Source organism: Ptychodera flava, chromosome 16 (genome assembly GCF_041260155.1).
Source record: "Ptychodera flava strain L36383 chromosome 16, AS_Pfla_20210202, whole genome shotgun sequence".
Lineage (NCBI taxonomy): Eukaryota > Metazoa > Hemichordata > Enteropneusta > Ptychoderidae > Ptychodera > Ptychodera flava.
The window spans coordinates 7,540,001-7,561,040 of record NC_091943.1 but is presented as its reverse complement, the minus strand read 5'-3'; the positions used below and the strand labels follow the sequence as shown (position 1 = coordinate 7,561,040).

At 38.4% G+C, this 21,040-nt stretch overlaps 1 protein-coding gene across 2 annotated transcripts in view; it reads left to right on the top strand.

Moving 5' to 3' along the window:
* The first annotated feature begins 4,030 nt into the window (after window positions 1–4,030).
* LOC139152676 (mycocerosic acid synthase-like) overlaps window positions 4,031–21,040 on the top strand; it is a 23,075-nt gene continuing 6,065 nt past the window's right edge. Inside the window, exon 1 of one of the 2 annotated variants that reach the window (XM_070725959.1) lies at window positions 4,031–4,209. The gene's annotated coding sequence lies outside the window, so the exon portion shown is untranslated. Of the gene's footprint in view, window positions 4,210–13,477; window positions 13,607–21,040 lie in introns of those variants that run through there. The other variant, XM_070725960.1, reaches the window with a different exon arrangement.

Sequence of the window (21,040 nt, the reverse complement as noted above, 5' to 3'; positions counted from 1 at the left end):
AATTAAGCAATCAGAATTAATGCTCATTCAGAAAAACTCATAAATATAATAATGACGAAGACAAGAATTGCTCAAATTTCTTGCCCAGGTCTGACAAAAATCTGCCCCCGCCGTGGGTCTCGCCCTGGGCCAGAGGGCAAATGCTCCACGTCGGACTGGCCCAAGATCAACGTGCTCGGACTGTATTGTTTTATTACATTATACAAGAACACTTTTGAATGATGAGGGGAGAAACTCTTAATATAATTTGAAAGGGGTTTGAGGAGTTTGAAAAAAAACAAACAAACAAATGCAGCAGGCCACACGAGGAGAGAAATGTCCCGGAATGGTTTTTTTAGAACCGCAAGACAAGTTTAAAGACAAATATACCTGTGTCTGTAATGGGTAGAGGATTATTTTCCTTCCTACAGCGATTAAAAATATTGCTAGGATGAACACAACTGCCAGGGGATATAGTTACTTCAATTCTAAAAGAATGAATGTGAAATTAAGCGAGTTCATTTTGACCATCCATTCATTACATTTTGTCATACTATTTTTCAAGGCCGTCTAACTTTCTGTAAATTCTAGTCTAGATGGCGGTTGGTGTTTTAGGTTCTGCAAACCCCTTTCATCACACTACAGTTTGGATGAAGTACATGTGACGTTTCATTTTTAGTCTCTCCGATGCCTTAGTCATCTCGTTCATCGTTGTCGTCAGCTGGAGTGTCTCTAGCTTAATCTCCATGTTTTACATTGGAAACATTAGGCTGAAAGGCTGTCATATTTTGTAGTTTATTGAAGGGAATAAAATCTTATTTCAACAAGCTGTCCTGTGGTTTTAATCGGTAACCTCGACTTACTAGTTAACTAAAAAAATTTAAAACATGATTGTCCGAACGGTTTGCTTGCAATTCAATATTGCTGCAGTGCATTAGCACCGAAAAGCTCACTCCGCTAGGTGAGGGTTTGAAACCCAACTTACCTATAGTTAGCTGATCACTAGCATATTATGGTTTCACTCCCTTGAGAGGGGCATCTCGTACAATAAGTATGTCTTAACCTTATGCACACATTTAAAAATGTTGTCTGAGTTGAGATTAGTCCTCGTCAAATACGATGACATAAGATCCTTTAGACGACCTTCTTTTCGCATGTCTTGGTATTGTAAAAGGTCAGAAGGATCAAAACGACATACTCGAACTTCTGAAAGTGTTGTTTGCCAACAGCAAGAGCCCGTATTCTGTCTTTCCACAGCTGTTCTTACCAGTTGTTGTCATGTTAAATGGGTGCTCAACCCACCTTGCCGTTGTCACCAACGTAATGCACTATATATTCCTGTAAACTTGTATTTTCAAATCTGCTTTTTTCTACATTGCATCGGATAAAGTACAGACGTGTGCACGTATACGGTTTTTTGTGAAGCTTTGTTGCTGTATTTTGTTCATGTTCTTTCATGATTGAAGTGCCATCTTTTGTATTTATTGTTACGTAGAGAAAACAAACGAACAAAACGATGAACTCAGCAATTTCCTTTAAAACGAAATTTATTACAGAAAATAAAACTAATCGCTTAGTCAAGGGATATAAGGCAAACTGTAAAACTATACAGTCCACTTATCCCAGCTGGGACCGAACTAGGCTCAAGAATCATACACCGAGACTGAGTGAACAGTTCTTTTGCTTTTTTTTTAAGGCTTGAGGTTACACAAAGTCCGCAGAATAAATCCAGCGTTGCTGTGAAGGTCTTGAAAAGTCTTGAAATTAATACTGATGGAGTTTCCAAAGTCTTGAAGTAACACATAAGAGACACGATCCCAAATGTTTGACTGGAAAACTGTGTGGTGCCCTATTTATACTCAAATGATAATGTAAGAGAATATAAGAACAATCTAGAACTTCTATTGATATGCTAATTACTGTTCCAAAACATATCTCCACTTACACGACTAATTGAATTTCTTGAAGGTTCCAAACATGACTGATTGAATTCAAGGTCGTGTGGTCATGAAGGACAGTGACCTTGAGAATGTTCCAGACTAATTAATCTCAGTTCATGTGTGGGGGGGAAAATAACCTACATAGCACTATAGTAAGGAGATTGTCGCTGTGAAAGTCGGTGTTTATCAAACTTTTAATTAAATGCAAATGCGAAGGTTGTTAAAGTGCGTTTCAAAGACGACCATTTCATGAACATGCCTTGCATAAGTATTTGCCTGCCTCTTTTTAAAAAAAACCTCATAATCAATTTTTGTCTGCATGACATTAAATTATCGTCAGAGGCAAGTAAATCACCAGGTCCAAGAAACAAACAAAGAAAACAGCAACAACAACATCAACAACAACACTGACAAAATCAATAGTCCAATCTCGAACCAGTAGTTAAGTGGTGGTACAAGGTTCCAGAAAGTGTAAGCGTACCCTGCTAGCATGGTATACCCGTCAAAATTGAACTAAAGTGAAGTTGTACTGTAATTCAGCTAGCTGATTCAGCTAGATTTATCATATCTTGATATAAGATCTCCCTTTCTACCGTAAAACTTCCTAAATGATCTAACCAACCTACTTTGTTGAAATCCTTGTCTCACTGGCTTTAAGACTGGAAAGCTGTGTCTCATTTGAAAGTCTTCATGTGAATCACAAACTCTACGTCTAAGGAGTTGTGAAATTTATACTCCATAAGCTGGATACGATGGAATATTACTGTTAAGTAGGTAATGTTAATTATTTCAAAATTAAAATCATCACTTTTGCCATACAGCTTAGTGTGCAATTTGTCTAATTTCAAAAAAACAGATCAAGATATGACACTGAGCTCACAATTTGAGAAAACTAACCCAAATTTTATGGTTGAAACCGGGGAATTGGGATAAAAGCGGGAATAATATCACCAGATGGGGCATAATAAAAAACTAATATGTCGAATACCACCCTTCGATAGTGAGCGTTTTTAATCGAAGTTTTTTGGTTGCTATCGTGCAATGAGATAGGTTTCCTCTCTATAAAATCTACTATATTGAGAGTAGTAGAGTGTTTACCCGTAGCAACAATCTTTTTGGACGCAACTTCGACCATCCCTGATGTCGTAATACGGTGAGTATCTGTAAGAATCATGCTTTCCGCCTTTTCAGATACCGCTGCAGTTATGTTATTTTTGGCTTGTCCAGCCAATAGTTAATGAGAATATGTACTGTATGTCATGCTAACACATATGATTTAAACTAATTTTGGTGTCAATACTTTGACGTAACGTCAATTTGGAACAGGTTTTGTGAACTGAGGCTTTAAGAACTCTGCGCGTTGAGTCCACATAAAACTCAACTCTCCTTAAGTGTAAAATTTGATTCATTAGGCCTGTGGTACATCGAGCTGGAAACGTCAAAACTGCAGGGGCATGCGTGGTGACGTATATTTCAAGGTGTCTGACGTTAAACGAATATCGGTGGAGTCATTTCAATCTGTTAACCATACAGCTATGCTAAGTGAAGGTTTGGTTTTGCCATGTCACATTTGAGAGTTAGAGATATTCCACAATCACTGACAAGTCACATTGCAAAATGTTACTCAGTTAACATATCAAATCACAGAGAGCCAAAGAATGTAATATAAATTATTCGTGGATTCTCAAATATCCGAAAAAATACATTGCATTGGAATAGTTGATTTTATTACCAATGGAGGCTTTTAACTTCATTAAAAAAAAAATTGAACAATCTACCAATACCAATTTAAACTCGTCGATCTTTAATGGAGGTGTGTAACTAAACACTTCTCACCCAATCATGCAAGAAACCAGAAGTTAGCGTAATTTAGTAATCTGGAATGCAAATAGAGGAATCCATCTAATCTAACCAATGACACGCTGACTTGAAGCAATAAATTTCTCTTTGAATATTTGCATTGTATTTAAATTATTGACGTTCCTACGTATAACTTATGGGTTATCGAATACACACATCTAACCTGAAATTCCGCTTGTTTTGTACAATTGATTTCAGAACAAACTAGCACTGTATTAGTATAGATGCCTTATTGTTTTCTCGTGTATTAGGAGACATGACTTTCAACACTGGCTTTTAAGATGGATGCGAACCATTCAAGCACAAAAAAGGAACCCCTGTTCGTTAATAGTACCGTCCAAAACCACCAATAAAAGGCTGGGTGTTGTGAACCGCGTCTTTGCACAACAGGCATCAGTCTAGTGCGCCTCAGATTTGTCTTTCCTAGAAGGTAAGTGAAAAATAGTCTATAAAAGAGAATAACCTTTTTAATACAATCTAGTAGCAATTTGAATCATCACACATACAATAATACTTCCGTGTGAATGGGATTACTACGTCAATGCTTTGCCGCATTTACCTTCTACAAACATAAAAAAGACATAAAATGGGGATAGTATTCATTGTTGTTGGGCTTTTTTGAGTAAGGCAAAAAATGGAAATAACAATTTTGCAGAAGACATTCGGTAATTAGTCATGATTTTCTATGCCCTTAAACGGACACTCTTTATAGCGCTATATATACTTGTCAGAATTTTAAAACGCATTGAAAAGTTTTCGACAACGCATACTTTTGGTCCTTTCCTACCTACAGAAAGCTGTGACATAATTTCTACCGACAATGCATGCTAACGAGTGAACAGCCGCACAAGTAAACCGCAAACACTTGCATCCAAAACATTGAAGTTTTACTTAACACATTTAGCAGTACAGTGCATTATTAGATGAAAGAATATGATAGCATTTGATTTTTGTCGACATCAAAGAAAACATACGAAGAACAGCGTCTTTACAAAAATTGTTGAAGCTGTTCATGCGAAAACCATTGTTTGATTCGTTTGTAGCAATGAACTCGAAGTTTATCAGGTAAAAAGTTCAACATTATTAGGGCGAATATGCAAATCAAGATTTTTTAGGGTTCAAGTTACTTTTTGCGATATTCGATGGTTTTGCTGTGAATCGAACGCAAATGGCATTATGGATGACGAACCTTAAGTCTAGATCAAGATTATTGAAGAGCAATCTGCACACAACCAGACAGAAAAAATCACCAATCTTGTAAGAACGTTAATTGGGCGTTCGTGAGGCAAAAAGCAAATGTGCAGGCGTCGCAATTTCTACATCTAATTTAAATCAGATTGTTTTTACCGTACAGACCGAATTATCACAGCCTTGGGATGACATTAGATGAGGATTAAAATAGTGTAAAATATGGAACTGCACGATGTTTGATTGTGCAGCCCATAAAGATTTGTTACATTGTCGGAGCACAGTCGGTCCTGGTTGATTTGAAGGAGCGTCTCCGCCCAAGGAAATACTTTACAAAGGCTGGCCAATCTGGATTTGTGACTTTTAAAATGGTTGACTGGAACTCACCAACGTTTGCCCCAGTGATCTATCGGGTGACAGAGATCTAAAAACTGCCAGGTATCGGCTAATGGGGCATGTTTGACACGTAACGAAACTGAATTTATAACCATTTTAGATATCGAGACTACTTACATGATGTAGTTTGCACTCAACGCGGCATGTACAATATTGATGATCACTTCAAGTACCTGTTTCCGTCGGTTGAATTTCTTCAACAGGTATTAAACCTTACTACTATCAGCCACGTGACAGCCAACGACGAACACAAGAATTGCTTAAACAGGACTTCCGATATAAAAGCCGGATTATCATAAATCTATGCAAATGTAAAAAAGCCACGCTACTGATCGGACGTGCCGTGTTTGGTCCCAGAATCCCATAATTTTGCCATATTTCAGGCGTTCATTGTCGTTGAATCTTGCATATGATGTCTGTGAATATAAAGCGACTAAACTTCAGTTGAAAATAAACTGAAAAATGTTCCGTTTTTTCGCCGGAGGAAAGCATATGTTTCAAAATCTGTTCCGTGTATGACCATTTGATCCCTCTTTCCATATGTCACGAAAATGTCCACCATGATTATTCAAATTTCTCACACGGTCAAAGCGATGCTATGAGAATTCAAAACCTCCCGCCCGGTGTATACAAATGGCTTCGTCATCAGTAATTCCCCTATTGTGCGCCAACTGTCCTGTAACTTCCCATTTAAATTTCTTGTCAAGGTCTGAGCAAAATCTCACCCAAATTGGATCTCGCCCTTGGCCAGAGGGCGTATACTCCAAGTCGGATAACAACAAGTATTCTTACTGTATTGTTCCATAATATTATATAAGACAATTGTTGGGGGCCCTGAGAAGCGTTTACAATGCCTTGAAGGGGGTTCAAGGATTTTGACAAAAATGCAGCAGGCCACATGAAAAGAGACATTGTCCCTTTATAATGGCCTTTTTCAGGACTGCTTGCCATTATATAAATGAGTCAACTGTAATATAAAGTTCTGAATTCAGTTGGTGATTTCAGGTTCTAAAGAGGGGCAAATTAAGTTTTTAGTGAAGATTCACTGCAAGCCAGATGTAAAGACATATATGCTTGTGGCTGCAATGTACAAAAAATGATTTTTCTTCCAACAGCGATTAAAAATATTGCTAGAAACAATGTATTGAACCAAACTGTCAAGAGAAAAGGTTTCTTCCACACTGTAGGAATGAATGTTAAATTCAGCGCATTCATTTGACCAGCCATTCATCATTATTCTTGTTGTACCATTTTTTAAAGCTGTCGTACTTTCTGTAAATTCTAGTCAAGATGGCGGTTTGTGTTTTAGGTCTGCAGACCCCTTCCATTACACTACACTCTGGTTAAAGTACATGCAACAACGGTGCTTTAGTCATCTCCTACATCATTGTCGTCGGAGTCGCTGTCACTACGCTTAACTGGAGCGTCTCTGGCTTAATCTCCATGATTTACATCGGTATGAAAATATCAATGTTTTGCCATTTATGATGAAAATGTGAATACGATGGAAGCAGTAGTGGCGAACGCTACGGTAAAGCCTTCGACATGTGTATTATTTGCTGCGGTCTCGACCGAAGACGTCAACGCCCTCGTCGGGTTGAATTGCAAAAAAAAAACCACCGTTATGAAACACATCGCCAAATATGACAGACGTCACACAAAAGCAACGTAAACTCGTAGCCTCAAGAGTATTCCACCGGTCGAGTTTGACCTAACTACTTTTCAGAATTTACGTCAGCATACGGAAACATAGCGACGAAGCGTATGAGCTACATTCGGTATCCAGTTGCCATAAGTCAGTCGCCAACGAAGACAACGGCAAATAAATAACATTTTGAGTGGGATTGATAAAAAATTCAACCCGCGACCGAAAACATCGTCAAGCGATAGTGTAGTACCAGGGTCGACCATGGCACTGACAATTGTAATTGGCCATGGCCAGCAACGCGAGCGATAGATCGGCTCCTGAAAAAAACATAGCGATCAGTACTACGCAATCATTGCAATGGTGTGGCCAGCAAGTTCAAAACCAGTTACCCGAGCTATTCTCAAATACTCAAATCACTGGAGGAATCTTCAACTTCTCATTCCACATCGCAGCCACAGGAAATAACTCTTTACGGGTGCGTCTTTTAAGCATCGCAAATCAGCCCTACTCGGACTCTGATTCTGAAAAGTCTGCGACTCAATTTCGCCCACAATGATGATGTTTCAGTTATTGGAATTTTTATTACAGTTTATTGTTACTTGAAATGCCAATTTCGTTCACATGTGTTAAAAATTAAATATTTCAGATTTCCGTCCTGAAACGTGTTTTTGTGTCTGTTTCTGTTGTCTCATTTGAGATAGAAATACAGTGACAGAGTGATCTCTGCATCAAAATATTTGCATATGAATAGTAGAAAGTTTCCCATGGCCTACCAGTGAGTTCACAGCTGATGAAAAGGTCACTCACACAGCCTATCAATGCGCACTATATAGAATCTATATGAAATCTGGCCGTGTCGCGATGTCTTTCGACGGCATCGAAAAAAATGGTGAACATATGTAGCAATAACATAACCCCATGACCTCGGTAAGTACTCGCGCAGAATACACCGTATCCCTTTGGAAATACTTTCGGAACGCTACAAAGCGACCTCCGAGGTCATGGGTTCTGTCATATTCTCATCGCTTGCATCGCTTTTAGGCAAAGGCTTATTTTCTGGTTTCTGCCCAAACAGCGTCCAACTTAGTCTATCCTTGTGCTGTGCTTAGTTTACTATTTGTGTGGCATGGCAAACCTGACCAATGTTTGTGTTATCACGATGAAATATACACCAAATAGGCTGTTCATATTTTCTTGAAATGTTTCAAAAATTCGAAAATGGAATACGTAACGATATATTGACAAGTTGTCACTGTGCTGTTAAATGTAGTAATATTTGCATGGGACTCTTTTTGTTGCCCATCCAAGCTATTTAGGATGTCACACTGGCACAAAGCAGAATCTGAAACTAGCACTGTATTCAGTTAAAAATAATACATTACGGGAACGCTCCATTAACTTAAAAGTACCCGAGTTGGTTATCAGAGGATTAATCTGTATGTCAACATATGCGAACAGATTATTGTAAACAAAACATAAGCACTGCCGGACTACTTTTAGCATGGCCCACGCCGGTTGGCGCCTGACTTGATGACGGCTCTGTCCGGCACTGAGGATTTCCGACCAGCGTTAAAAGTGCCGTCCAGCACTTGCTGTTACTTTGAGGTCATCATTTTGTTCATAAAATTGCATGAAGAGTTTACAAAAACAATGGCACTATAGAATCCCTTTCAATAAAATGCTGTTTAAACAATACCAGCAGTTTAACGTACGATGATTTTGCATATGAAAAGCTATTTTAGCTGGTTGAGCGTACGTTCGCAAAGATCATTGCCCTTTGAACTAGACAAGTTTTCCTGTCACACAATATCTCTGTACGATCGAAAGGAGACAAACTGAAGATTTTTTGCTTTGTATGAATGTTTATAACCCTATAAAAGAAAGTACGGTAGCGAAAATCAGCACAACAAAACAGGACTTTTACTTAAACCTACTCTTTCAATTTCAGTTCAGAATCAATCACTTTAATCACTTTATTGCATAACAACACACTTCGGAAAGTGCAGTATAGCAAGAACAAAACTAAACATTGCATAAAACATTGTTGTCTATGTCTTTACCTGCAGCTGCTGGGGGAAACATAGTGTTTGTAATATATTTCATGAGAGACAGCGTATCATCTGAAGTTAAAATGTACAAAAACTTATCTCTTCATTTAAACTATCAAATATAGGATAATACAACTTCATTGCAGAAAAGAGAACTTCTCTATCACTATTATATTTTTGACACTTCATTAAATAGTGAAATTCATCCTCGACGGAAGACTTACAAAACTTACAAAATCTGGATTCAGGCGGAATTCTTGGTTTTGACCTTCTGCCCGACTCGATTTGTAAACAGTGATCAGAAATACGAAGTTTTGTGACCAATTTTCTACAGCGTAAGTTCTTAATATCCAGTAAATAATTCTCTAAACCAAACTTAGTTTTAAATTCTCTGTACGTTCAGAGCTTATTATTCCCTTCCCGGGAGACTTATTATCATTGTGTAAATCACTGTACCAAGAAACTTGATAATGCTTGCGTAAGTTATTCTGTACAATTTTAATAGTGGCATTACTGTTACAAACAGCTGACCAAATATTACCTTCGCTATAAGTAGTATGTTTTGAATGAACTCAAACCACTTTAAATGATATCTTGCAGAAAGATACGCTGAACGTAACAGAATGTCATCACTAAAAACTAACTTGTGCCAATATTTTAACATGCGTTTGACTATGACAATTTTGATAGGATATCTACCAAGTTCACCTATAATACCTGCCTGGGGAGCATGTTTTGAAACTCCCAGTAAATATCTGTAGAAAGAAAAGCTAACATCATTTAAGAAATTACTCATATCATTAATTTCATTCCCCCGAATTTCACAACCATAGGTAAGAATGGGAACAATCAAATGATCAAAAAGATCTAAAGCAACTTTCACAGAAAAATTCCCATTATAAGAAATACCTTTACGAAGACTAAAAAGAGCTTTAGTAGCTTTCATCTTAAGATTGTGAAAATTTGCTTTAAATTTGCCATTGGGAGTTATAACAAAACCGAGATAACAATACTCTTTCACAAAATCAAGGGCAAGTCCATTATAGGTAAGTAATGTACATTTCAGTAAGTGATTGCTTTTGTTAAAAACCATGACTTTTTACTTCTTTGTACTAATAGAAAGCTTCCACTTCAAACAATAAGAGTGTAATTTATCAAGACAACTTTGCAAACCTACTTGAGTTTCTGAAATCAACAGCAGATCATCAGCATATGAAAGACAGTTGATGTGCAATGAATCTAATGTCATGGGGCTGTCCTCACTGGAGCCAAAAGTACCTGGAAGGTCATTTATGTAAATGTTAAATAACGTAGGGCTCAGATTACACCCCTGTTTAACTCCTACTTTAGATTCAAACATGTCAGTGAGGCTATTGTTAGATTTAACACAATAGTTAACATTTTCATACATAGACTTAATCACAGAAAAGAAATTACCATTGATACCATAATTCCTAAGTTTCCAAAGCAAACCTGGTCTCCAAACTTTATCAAATGCTTTATGAAGATCAATAAAACAACAAAAAAGATACTTGTTATTTAAGTTGCAATCAGCTTTGTTCATATACGAAGAATAAATATACTTATCAACAGCAGATCTCAAAACAAAAATATTATTAGAAGTAGATCTCATGACTCTGAAACCAGACTGAAATGGAGTGTAAATTCCCTTATCATTCAAGTACTTAACAAGCCGACAATTGAGAACGGAAGTGAACAATTTTGCCAGACAGCTATTAATTGAAATTCCTCGATAATTGGATGGATCACTTCTGTCACCTGACTTGTAAACAGGTACTAAAAAGCTGATTTCCAAGAACTGGGAAACTTACCGGATCTAAGAATGGTGTTAAATAAAGAGCAAATTGGAGTACGCAAACTTTGTCCACCAAACTTCAACATTTCATTCAAGTTACCATCTGCACCTGGGGACTTTTTTGATTTCAACTTACAGAGGGCTTTAAGTAATTCTGCTTCAGAAAAAGGACAATTGAGAATAGGACACTCATTATCATAATTGCTCTTTACCATGCAATGCAGATCAGAAAGTACTTGTACAGAAAAGTTATCAGAAACATCATGACCACCATCAGCTAAATTTCTAAAATGATTAAACCATTCCCCTTGAGAAATTGAAACGTCACTTCTGTCAGTAACACTATCGCCTATGATTTCTTTCCATAACTTCCAATGATTCTGCGTACTTTCAGAATGAGAATTCTCTAACTGTTCAAGCAAGTTCTTTTTGTACATACTTCTTTTGCTTGATAAGCTTTTTATAATGCTTTTTAAAGTAAAGCATCTACCTCTAATGAAAGGATCACAAGGGAAACGACTTAAAAGTTTACAAGCCTCATTTAACTCTGTGCGTACTGCATAACAAGAATTATCAAACCAAGGTTTCTTTTTCTTTGCTTTTGATTTCCATTTTTTGGAACTATTCTTGATGTAAATTTTTTCAAAGAACAATCAGCAACTTTGTGGATAATAGCTTCAAAGGTACCAACAGACTCATCGCATGAAGTAGAACTATTACAGACAGTACTGAAATTACTGAGCTCAGCTTGAGTGAAAGTCCTACTCTTCCGCAGAAAATCAAAGTTTTCAAGCGTCGACTTTCTCTTCAGCTATGCACACAACCACGGCCCCTCCACAAAACGCGATGTCGATCGAATGTTGCCACTATGATCGACCATGGATGGATTGACGTGGCGTTTCAAAAGTATGAAAAATGAGACTCAGTAACTTCTATTATCCACAATCAATGAGCGGCATTGCGGAAAGGTGCATGCAATGCAATAAAAGTCAAGAGCAAACTTTGGTGTCAACGGATCCAGTCTTTGAATTATCAATGAACACTCACTTATTTTTCTGGTCAAAAAGCCAAAGGCTACTTGTCCATCGCAACAAGCCTCTCTACGTTTGCAGCGTGTTCATTTTTAGTCGGATGCCGGCCATATTGACCGGTTACTTCCGTATTTTGGCCGGCTACTTTTCAGCAATGTTTCGCTCAGTAGCCCCGAAATTCTGGTTTTGATAATAATATTTTGATATTTTTGTTGTCTTGCAAGCCGGATATAACATTTCAGAAGTGCCGATGTGGCTATATGTAGTCTAGCAATTTACGCGGTGAACTTGTTGCTATCTAGTATCAGCCTGTAGTACCGCGATCTGCGAACGTGTTGTACTGTACGGGAATCGCTCTCGAGGTCAACCTTGCTTTCCCGACTACAGCCCGAATTATTCCGACGGTCACGTCAGGTATAGCTTACCATTGGACTGACGTTACGCCCACGAATAGCCGACCATTTCCGAATAAAGCCGATGTTTGAAGAAAGAGTCTCAAACGCGGAAGAGAAAGTCGACGCTTGAGAGCTTTGGTTTTCTGCGTAAGAGTAGGGCCTTGTCTGATGGGTTTAATAGGTTTTTGATCAAATGTAAAGCGACCAAAAGTTACTGTGTCTCATTTTTCATATTTTTGAAACGCCACGTCAATCCATCCATGGTCGATCATAGTGTCAATATTCGATCGACATCGCGTTTTGTGGAGGGGCCGTGGTTGTGTGCATAGCTGAAGAGAAAGTCGACGCTTGAAAACTTTGATTTCTGCGGCAGAGTAGGACTTTGTCTGTTGGTTGTCGGAGGTTTTAGATCAAATCTAAATAAACAAACAGTAACTTGGTCTCATTTTTCGTACTTTTGAAACGCTACGATCACAGTCCAAAATTTTAGGTCGACCGATATTGCATTGTGTGTAAGCTTACTGTGTCACAATCGACTAGTCGACTGCAGGTGCGTTGTACACATACGGTGTCGTACGGGTTGGCGTTCGGTGTCGTCAGTTTGGGATTTTATCAAACATATGAACACTGGAATTTAGCTCTATTTTTCAATTATATTCAACATCACCAAAATTCAATAATCAGCTCGCGAATTCGTTTTATTGTGAAATTAATACCGTGAATTAAATCACTGAAAATTCTCCTTTCTTACATGTAAGAGTGGCCATACTGTATACAATAGGTTTCTGGGTAGCAATTCATTCGTGAGATGTCACAGGATACGCTCAGCTCTTGGAGTAAAAACCTAGGACACGTTACGTTGTTAGCATTTGCATAAAAATGCTGTACACGTGGAAAGAACGTTCCATGCTGTTCTGATCACATTTGCATATATGATCAATGCGCGTTACTGAAGTGAAGCGTCCGCAAATAGGAAACTTGAATGAAAATGAACGAAGAACGATATTTTGTTTCACCATATTTTTAAAACTTAGTTTAGAGCCTAAATTAAAAAAGAAACTTGATTACTTGAAGTTGAAAAGTGGGTAGTTCACTGTTTCCTGTCAACATAGTTCCATGTGCAAGGATATGTGTGTGCCCGTGGTATTGAGTGAGTCGTTACAGCCCTGACGTTCCTATCATAGCATGGATAAGATAAACGCAACAAGGGAACAGTAACACCTTTGGGGATTACAAGTCTTCTGTTTGTCACCCGAGTTAAACAGGCAGCGACTCGGTTTCAGGTACCATCCAAGGAGCCTTCAGGTAATGAGACGTTTATACATGCAGAATGTGGCAAGTACAGTGTTCGTATCTTTCGACGGTGATTGGAGTAAACTTTGAGAAAACTAACTCAAATTTTACGATTGAAACGGGGGAGTAAGGATAAAAAACGGGATTAATATCACCAGAAGGAAGGCGATAAAAGACTAACGTGTTGAGTACCACCCTTCGCAAATTTTTAATCGAAATTTTCTGGCTGTTCGTAAAATGGGGCAGGTTTCTCTTTATAACATCTCTCACTCTATTGAGAGTAGTAGTGTCTTTATCCGTTGTTGAAATCTTTGACCATCCCTAATGTCGTAATATTGTGAGTTTCCATAAAAATCATGCTTCCCGCCTTTTTTCAGAGGAACAGAGTGAAGAGGTCTACAGTGTTCCGAATGTATGACTTTAAGTTTAAAACGAAGTTCAATTGCCCCGTCCGCGAAAATGAATACAAGAGAAGTCGGCCAGTTGCGAGCTCGGCCAGTGGGCGAACTCGGCCAGTACAGTGTGCACCCAATTAGAATATATGATCTATAATAGTATTTCTTTTTTCGAAGTCTCACCAAAGTTATATGCGAAAGCGATCTAAATGTCATGCATACGGTGAGCATAATGTTTTCAAACATCATAGATCACAGTTCAACGCACGTACGATATACACACATTGGGTAAAATTGCGATTGTGGCATCGAGTTTTGCAGCCTTTGTCATGGTTACACTTGAAGTTCGTTAAAAAGTCATGGGAGATGGTGAAGCAAATTAGTTAAGGGTTGTCAAGCCATGAATTTTACTGAAGAAATGGCCTAATGTTTGCCTGAACTTACGGTACGCGCGCGATCTTCAGAAACACTGAGGCAGACCGTACATGTTTTGCAGGGTGGACGTGGGACCTCTTCGCGTTGTTTTCTGAATTTTCCTGGTAGTATTAAACCGACAAAATAACAAAAGCTATGGTAGTAAAAAGTTAAATCTGGCATGTGCCGATTAAGTATTCAACTGTGAAGAGGATGCGTATGCGATCATATTGCTTTATTGCGAGTGGCCGACTTCTCCTGGCCGACCTCTCCCACTGGCCGAGTTGGTCGGCACCGGCGGTGGCCCAGCTCGCAACTGGCCGACTTCTCCGGTTACCGCGAAGCGCGAAACGAATACAAGAGAAGTCGGCCAGTTGCAAGCTCGGCCAGTGGGAGAACTCGGCCAGTTACGAACTCGGCATAATGTTTTCCTGAACTTAGGGAGCGTTCAGTTATTACGGCCGGGGGTGGGCCGGCAAATTCTTCCTGCGCATCAGTCAAAATAAGTGAACCCCCCCTACCCATTGTACCAAAAAATTATTGAACCCCCCCTTTCAAGATGACAAAAATTTCATGAACCCCCCCCCCCCCCATTGCTTGAGTAAATTAGCTGCACACACAAACACCTTGGGGTATGGAGCGATAGAATCCCCCCAAAAAGGGCTTAGATTTTTTCAAATGACCTTCCTTACAAACTCAAAAGGTGTTAATGCTCAGATTTCCCATTCTGACTTGCTATAATTTTGAAATTACCCCTCAAGGGGTTGGACAGAAATTACTGGTGGATCGCAATATTTTTGCGCAAGCGTGTGTGTACATATTTTGATATTTGGATTTAATTAAAAATCAGCTGTTGATAATGTTGATTCACTATACATGGTATACATATATTTTCTCATACATGTATGAGGAACCTATGTAATACTTTCTCAATGCAAAACTATATCTATGCGTTTATAGATATTTGATACTTTTCATAAATGTACCTAAATGAAATAGGGATGTTACAACTGGCATGTGGACAAAAAATTTGACCTTAGAATTTCACCAAAAATGTTCATCCACTATACAAGGGAGTCAATGATAAAATTGTGAATAGTTTTTTTCCAATGAAAAACTTGGTATACTTGTGCATATACAGACGTTCAATAATTAACATAATTGTACTTGATTAGAATATGATGGTTGAAGGTGCATATTAATGTGTACAAGAAATCTGATTGTGGAATTTCACTGAAAATGTTCATCCACTATACATGGGAGTCTATGAGGAAAGTATGAATAATTTTTTTCCAATACAAAAATAGGTAAACCCATGTACACCCGTGGCCACTTTAGTGTTGATCAAGCCTGTCTGGTGCAAGCAGAAATTCTGTCTGCAAAAGGGTGATAAAACTGTTACTTTACCCTGTATCAGTGGTGATAATGATCCTACTATCGGTACCCCATGGACACGCCGATTAGCCTGAAATTAAGGGGGGATTATAAAATACACTGTATACAAATGATATTGACCACAGCGTTTGCCCTATGAGTATTTAGTTTCAGGTAAAACTCATGTGTTTCAAATGCAGTCAGTGTTACAGAACATCACACATTTTGTGCCGATTTCAATATTGCAGTGAATGAATACCAACGATACGATAGCGTGTATCGTAAGTGTCGTGTTCACACTTTGTTCAGACGCGGGAATAGGGAAAGTGCCACTTTGAAAATGTTAGCAATTAAATTACAGACATCGCCCGTCTTGACTGCAAAACTTTCGAAATAAACATTCACTTGCACTAAGCCATGTTTCTTTCATACAAACCGTGAATAAACTTACTCCAATTTCACTTGGTACGAGAGAAAAGGTAAGAGTAAAGTACAGTCGAGGTAGCATTTTACATGTACATGTATTCACATGTGTGTAACCATGAACGACACTTTTCTCATCCCGGTTGAAGGGAACCTGTCCTGATACATGTATATCTCTTCCAAACTTTTGGCTCCCTCCACGCTTATCTTCAAACGGTCGCTTGCTTGTTATTTTGTAGCTCCTGGTGGTACCTCGCTAGATGCCAAATTGCCACCACAATATCTTATATTTTGAACAAACAAGCTGCCCACGTCCTTACTGAAGGATTTTCCCGTATGATATTCGCGACCGTTGTTATTGATGTTCATTGTCGGAGTGCAGACTTACAGCGTGTCTACAGTGCAGTGTTGTGATCGATTTGAATTGGGCAGGCGAGACATTTTAGTAGAACGTTATCTCAATCCTAACAGTGGGGTGCCGATAGTGAACCTTACATTTATTACACCGACCACCACTTTGTTCCGTTTATACAAACAGAATTTCTGCTTGCACCAGACAGGCTTAATCAACACTAAAGTGGCCACGGGTGTATTTATGTACTCTCGATTATTGATATCAATGTACTTGATTAGATAAGGGTGGTAAGAAATGGATGTGTTCGCCAGAAATTGGATTTTGGAATTATACCAAAATGTAGATTCACTGTACATGGGAGTCTATGAGGAAAATATGAATAATTTTTTTCCAATACAAAAGAATCAAAATCTGTGTATTTATAGACATTTGATAATTCATTTTAAAGTACTCAGTCAGCCTAGGATGATTAAAGGTTGATATGTGTGCAAGAAATTAGATTTTGGAATTTCACAGAAATGCTGATTCACTATACACTGGAGTCTATGAGAAAACTAAGAATAATTTTTTTACAATGCTAAACTAAATTAATTTGTGCTTTTATAGGTGTTTGATAATTGATACAAATGTACTTGATTCAAATAGGGTATTTAAAAGTTCAGATGTGGACAACAATTATGATATTGGAATTTCACCTAAAAGTATCATTTAACTTTTCATGGTACTAGTAGTCTCAGTACAGGTAACTGTTAAATAATTTCCCTGACAAAACTTGCTATATCTCTTATATGTAAGTAATAGGAATTGTTCATTGCCCTCAGTGCAGTGAGCTTGATTTACAATAAGACAAGCCTCAGGGTTGCCAAGTCAAGATTTTCATGTGACAGATAATTATACGTTTGTTCAGATTTACAGGTGAATAACTTCAGAGAATGAAATCATGCAACAAATCATTTTTATCTCCAAGAATATTTCTGAACACTGAAACTGCTTTTTGACGGGACAGATACTTATAAAAAATTAAGTGACCCCCCCTCTCTGAGCTGCTTGAAAAATACATGCCCCCCCCCTTTGCAGTTTTCAAATTTGAGGTGACCCCCCCCCCTGGATTTTGCCGGCCCACCCCCGGCCGTAATAACTGAACGCTCCCTTACGGTACGCGCGCGATCTGCAGAAACACTGAGACAGACCGTACATGTTTTGCAGGGTGGACGTGGGACCTCTTCGCGTTGTTTTCTGAATTTTCCTGGTAGTATTAAACCGACAAAATAACAAAAACTATGGTAGTAAAAAGTTAAATCTGGCATGTGCCGATTAAGTATTCAACTGTGAAGAGAATGCGTATGCAATCATATTGCTTTATTGCGTACATGTTTTGCAGGGTGGACGTGGGACCTCTTCGCGTTGTTTTCTGAATTTTCCTGGTAGTATTAAACCGACAAAATTACAAAAATTATGGAAGAAAAAAGTTAAATCTGGCATGTGCCGATTAAGTATTCAACTGTGAAGAGGATGCGTATGCAATCATATTGCTTTATTGCGAGTGGCCGACTTCTCCTGGCCGACCTCTCCCACTAGCCGAAATGGTCGGCACCGGCTGTGGCCCAGTTCGCAACTGGCCGACTTCTCCGGTTACCGCGAAGCGCGAAACGAATACAAGAGAAGTCGGCCAGTTGCAAGCTCGGCCAGTGGGAGAACTCGGCCAGTTACGAACTCGGTATAATGTTTTCCTGAACTTAGGGAGCGTTCAGTTATTACGGCCGGGGGTGGGCCGGCAAATTCTTCCTGCGCATCAGTCAAAATAAGTGAACCCCCCCCCCTACCCATTGTACCAAAAAATTATTGACCCCCCCTTTCAAGATGACAAAAATTTCATGACCCCCCCCCCCCATTGCTTGAGTAAATTAGCTGCACACACAAACACCTCAGGGGTATGGACCGATAGAATCCCCCCAAAAAAGGGCTTAGATTTTTTCAAATGACCTTCCTTACAAACTCAAAAGGTGTAAATGCTCAGATTTCCCATTCTGACTTGCTATAATTTTGAAATTACCCCTCAAGGGGTTGGACAGAAATTACTGGTGGATCGCAATATTTTTGCGCAAGCGTGTGTGTACATATTTTGATATTTGGATTTAATTAAAAATCAGCTGTTGATAATGTTGATTCACTATACATGGTATACATATATTTTCTCATACATGTATGAGGAACCTATGTACATGTAATACTTTCTCAATGCAAAACTATATCTATGCGTTTATAGATATTTGATACTTTTCATAAATGAACTTAAATGAAATAGGGATGTTACAACTGGCATGTGGACAAAAAATTTGACCTTAGAATTTCACCAAAAATGTTCATCCACTATACATGGGAGTCAATGATAAAATTGTGAATAATTTTTTTCCAATGAAAAACTTGGTATACTTGTGCATATACAGACGTTCAATAATTAACATAATTGTACTTGATTAGAATATGATGGTTAAAGGTGCATATTAATGTGTACAAGAAATCTGATAATGGAATTTCACTGAAAATGTTCATCCACTATACATGGGAGTCTATGAGGAAAGTATGAATAATTTTTTTCCAATACAAAAATAGGTAAACCCATGTATTTATGTACTCTCGATTATGATATCAATGCACTTGATTAGATAAGGGTGGTAAGAAATGGATGCTTTCGCCAGAAATTGGATTTTGGAATTATACCAAAATGTAGATTCACTGTACATGGGAGTCTATGAGGAAAATATGAATAATTTTTTTCCAATACAAAAGAATCAAAATCTGTGTATTTATAGATATTTGATAATTCATTTTAAAGTTAGCCTAGGATGATTAAAGGTTGATATGTGTGCAAGAAATTAGATTTTGGAATTTCACAGAAATGCTGATTCACTATACACTGGAGTCTATGAGAAAACTAAGAATAATTTTTTTACAATGCTAAACTAAATTAATTTGTGCTTTTATAGGTGTTTGATAATTGATACAAATGTACTTGATTCAAATAGGGTATTTAAAAGTTCAGATGTGGACAACAATTATGATATTGGAATTTCACCTAAAAGTATCATTTAACTTTTCATGGTACTAGTAGTCTCAGTACAGGTAACTGTTAAATAATTTCCCTGACAAAACTTGCTATATCTCTAATATGTAAGTAATAGGAATTGTTCATTGCCCTCAGTGCAGTGAGCTTGATTTACAATAAGACAAGCCTCAGAGTTGCCAAGTCAAGATTTTCGTGTGACAGATAATTATACGTTTGTTCAGATTTACAGGTGAATAACTTCAGAGAATGAAATCATGCAACAAATCATTTTTATCTCCCAGAATATTTCTGAACACTGAAACTGCTTTTTGACGGGACAGATACTTATGAAATTAAGTGACCCCCCTCTGAGCTGTTTGAAAAATACATGCCCCCCCTTTGCAGTTTTCAAATTTGAGGTGACCCCCCCCCCTGGATTTTGCCGGCCCACCCCCGGCCGTAATAACTGAACGCTCCCTTACGGTACGCGCGCGATCTTCAGAAACACTGAGGCAGACCGCACCTGTTTTGCAGGGTGGACGTGGGACCTCTTCGCGTTGTTTTCTGAATTTTCCTTGTTGTATTAAACCGACAAAATAACAAAAACTATGGCAGTAAAAAGTTAAAACGGGCATGTGCCGATTAAGTATTCAACTGTGAAGAGAATGCGTATGCAATCATATTGCTTTGTTGCGAGTGGCCGACTTCTCCTGGCCGGCTTCGCCCGCTGGCCATGCCTGAGTTGGTCGGCACCGGCGCTGGCCCAGTTCGCAACTGGCCGACCTCTCCGGTTACCGCGAAAATGGGTGCATAAGTGCATCGAGCAAGCGGTTTTCGAAGACAGAGGACGTCGAAACAAAAATGACCTTTCTTAAATGTCCATTTTCCTATTCGTAGCGGCATTGTTTTACAACTACCGGGAGATCTGTATGACACATCAAGCACATGGCCCCATAGGGCTTCATGACACGCCAGAACAATCGCAATGGGACTTGAATAACGTTTTTCACGTAAAATTCCCGCCAATGGATACGTTTAATCACAAAAATTGCGTCGTCAGTTTATTTTAAATGGTGTTACAAGTACAAAAATCACGAAAATGTACGTTAAATACCATGTAGTATGCAAGGCACAGCGATCAAAGATTTCAAAGAATCGAACATCGACTCCGCGAGGGTCGCAAACACAAAATGGCGTTCGGCCGAATTCGGGTTATCGCTTTTCTATCCTTCCTTTATACTTTGATTTGCAGTTATCGAATCGCTAAAATAAGATGAAATTGCTTTCAATCAGATAAATAGGTCCCAACTGAACTTATTTGGCCAATCATCAAAACGAAAAACCATGAATATTTCGATTCTTCACACAGTTAACATAGATCGTCAGTGGACGACATTTTGTTTATAGCAGAGCAAAGCATTACACAATATACTGTCAGT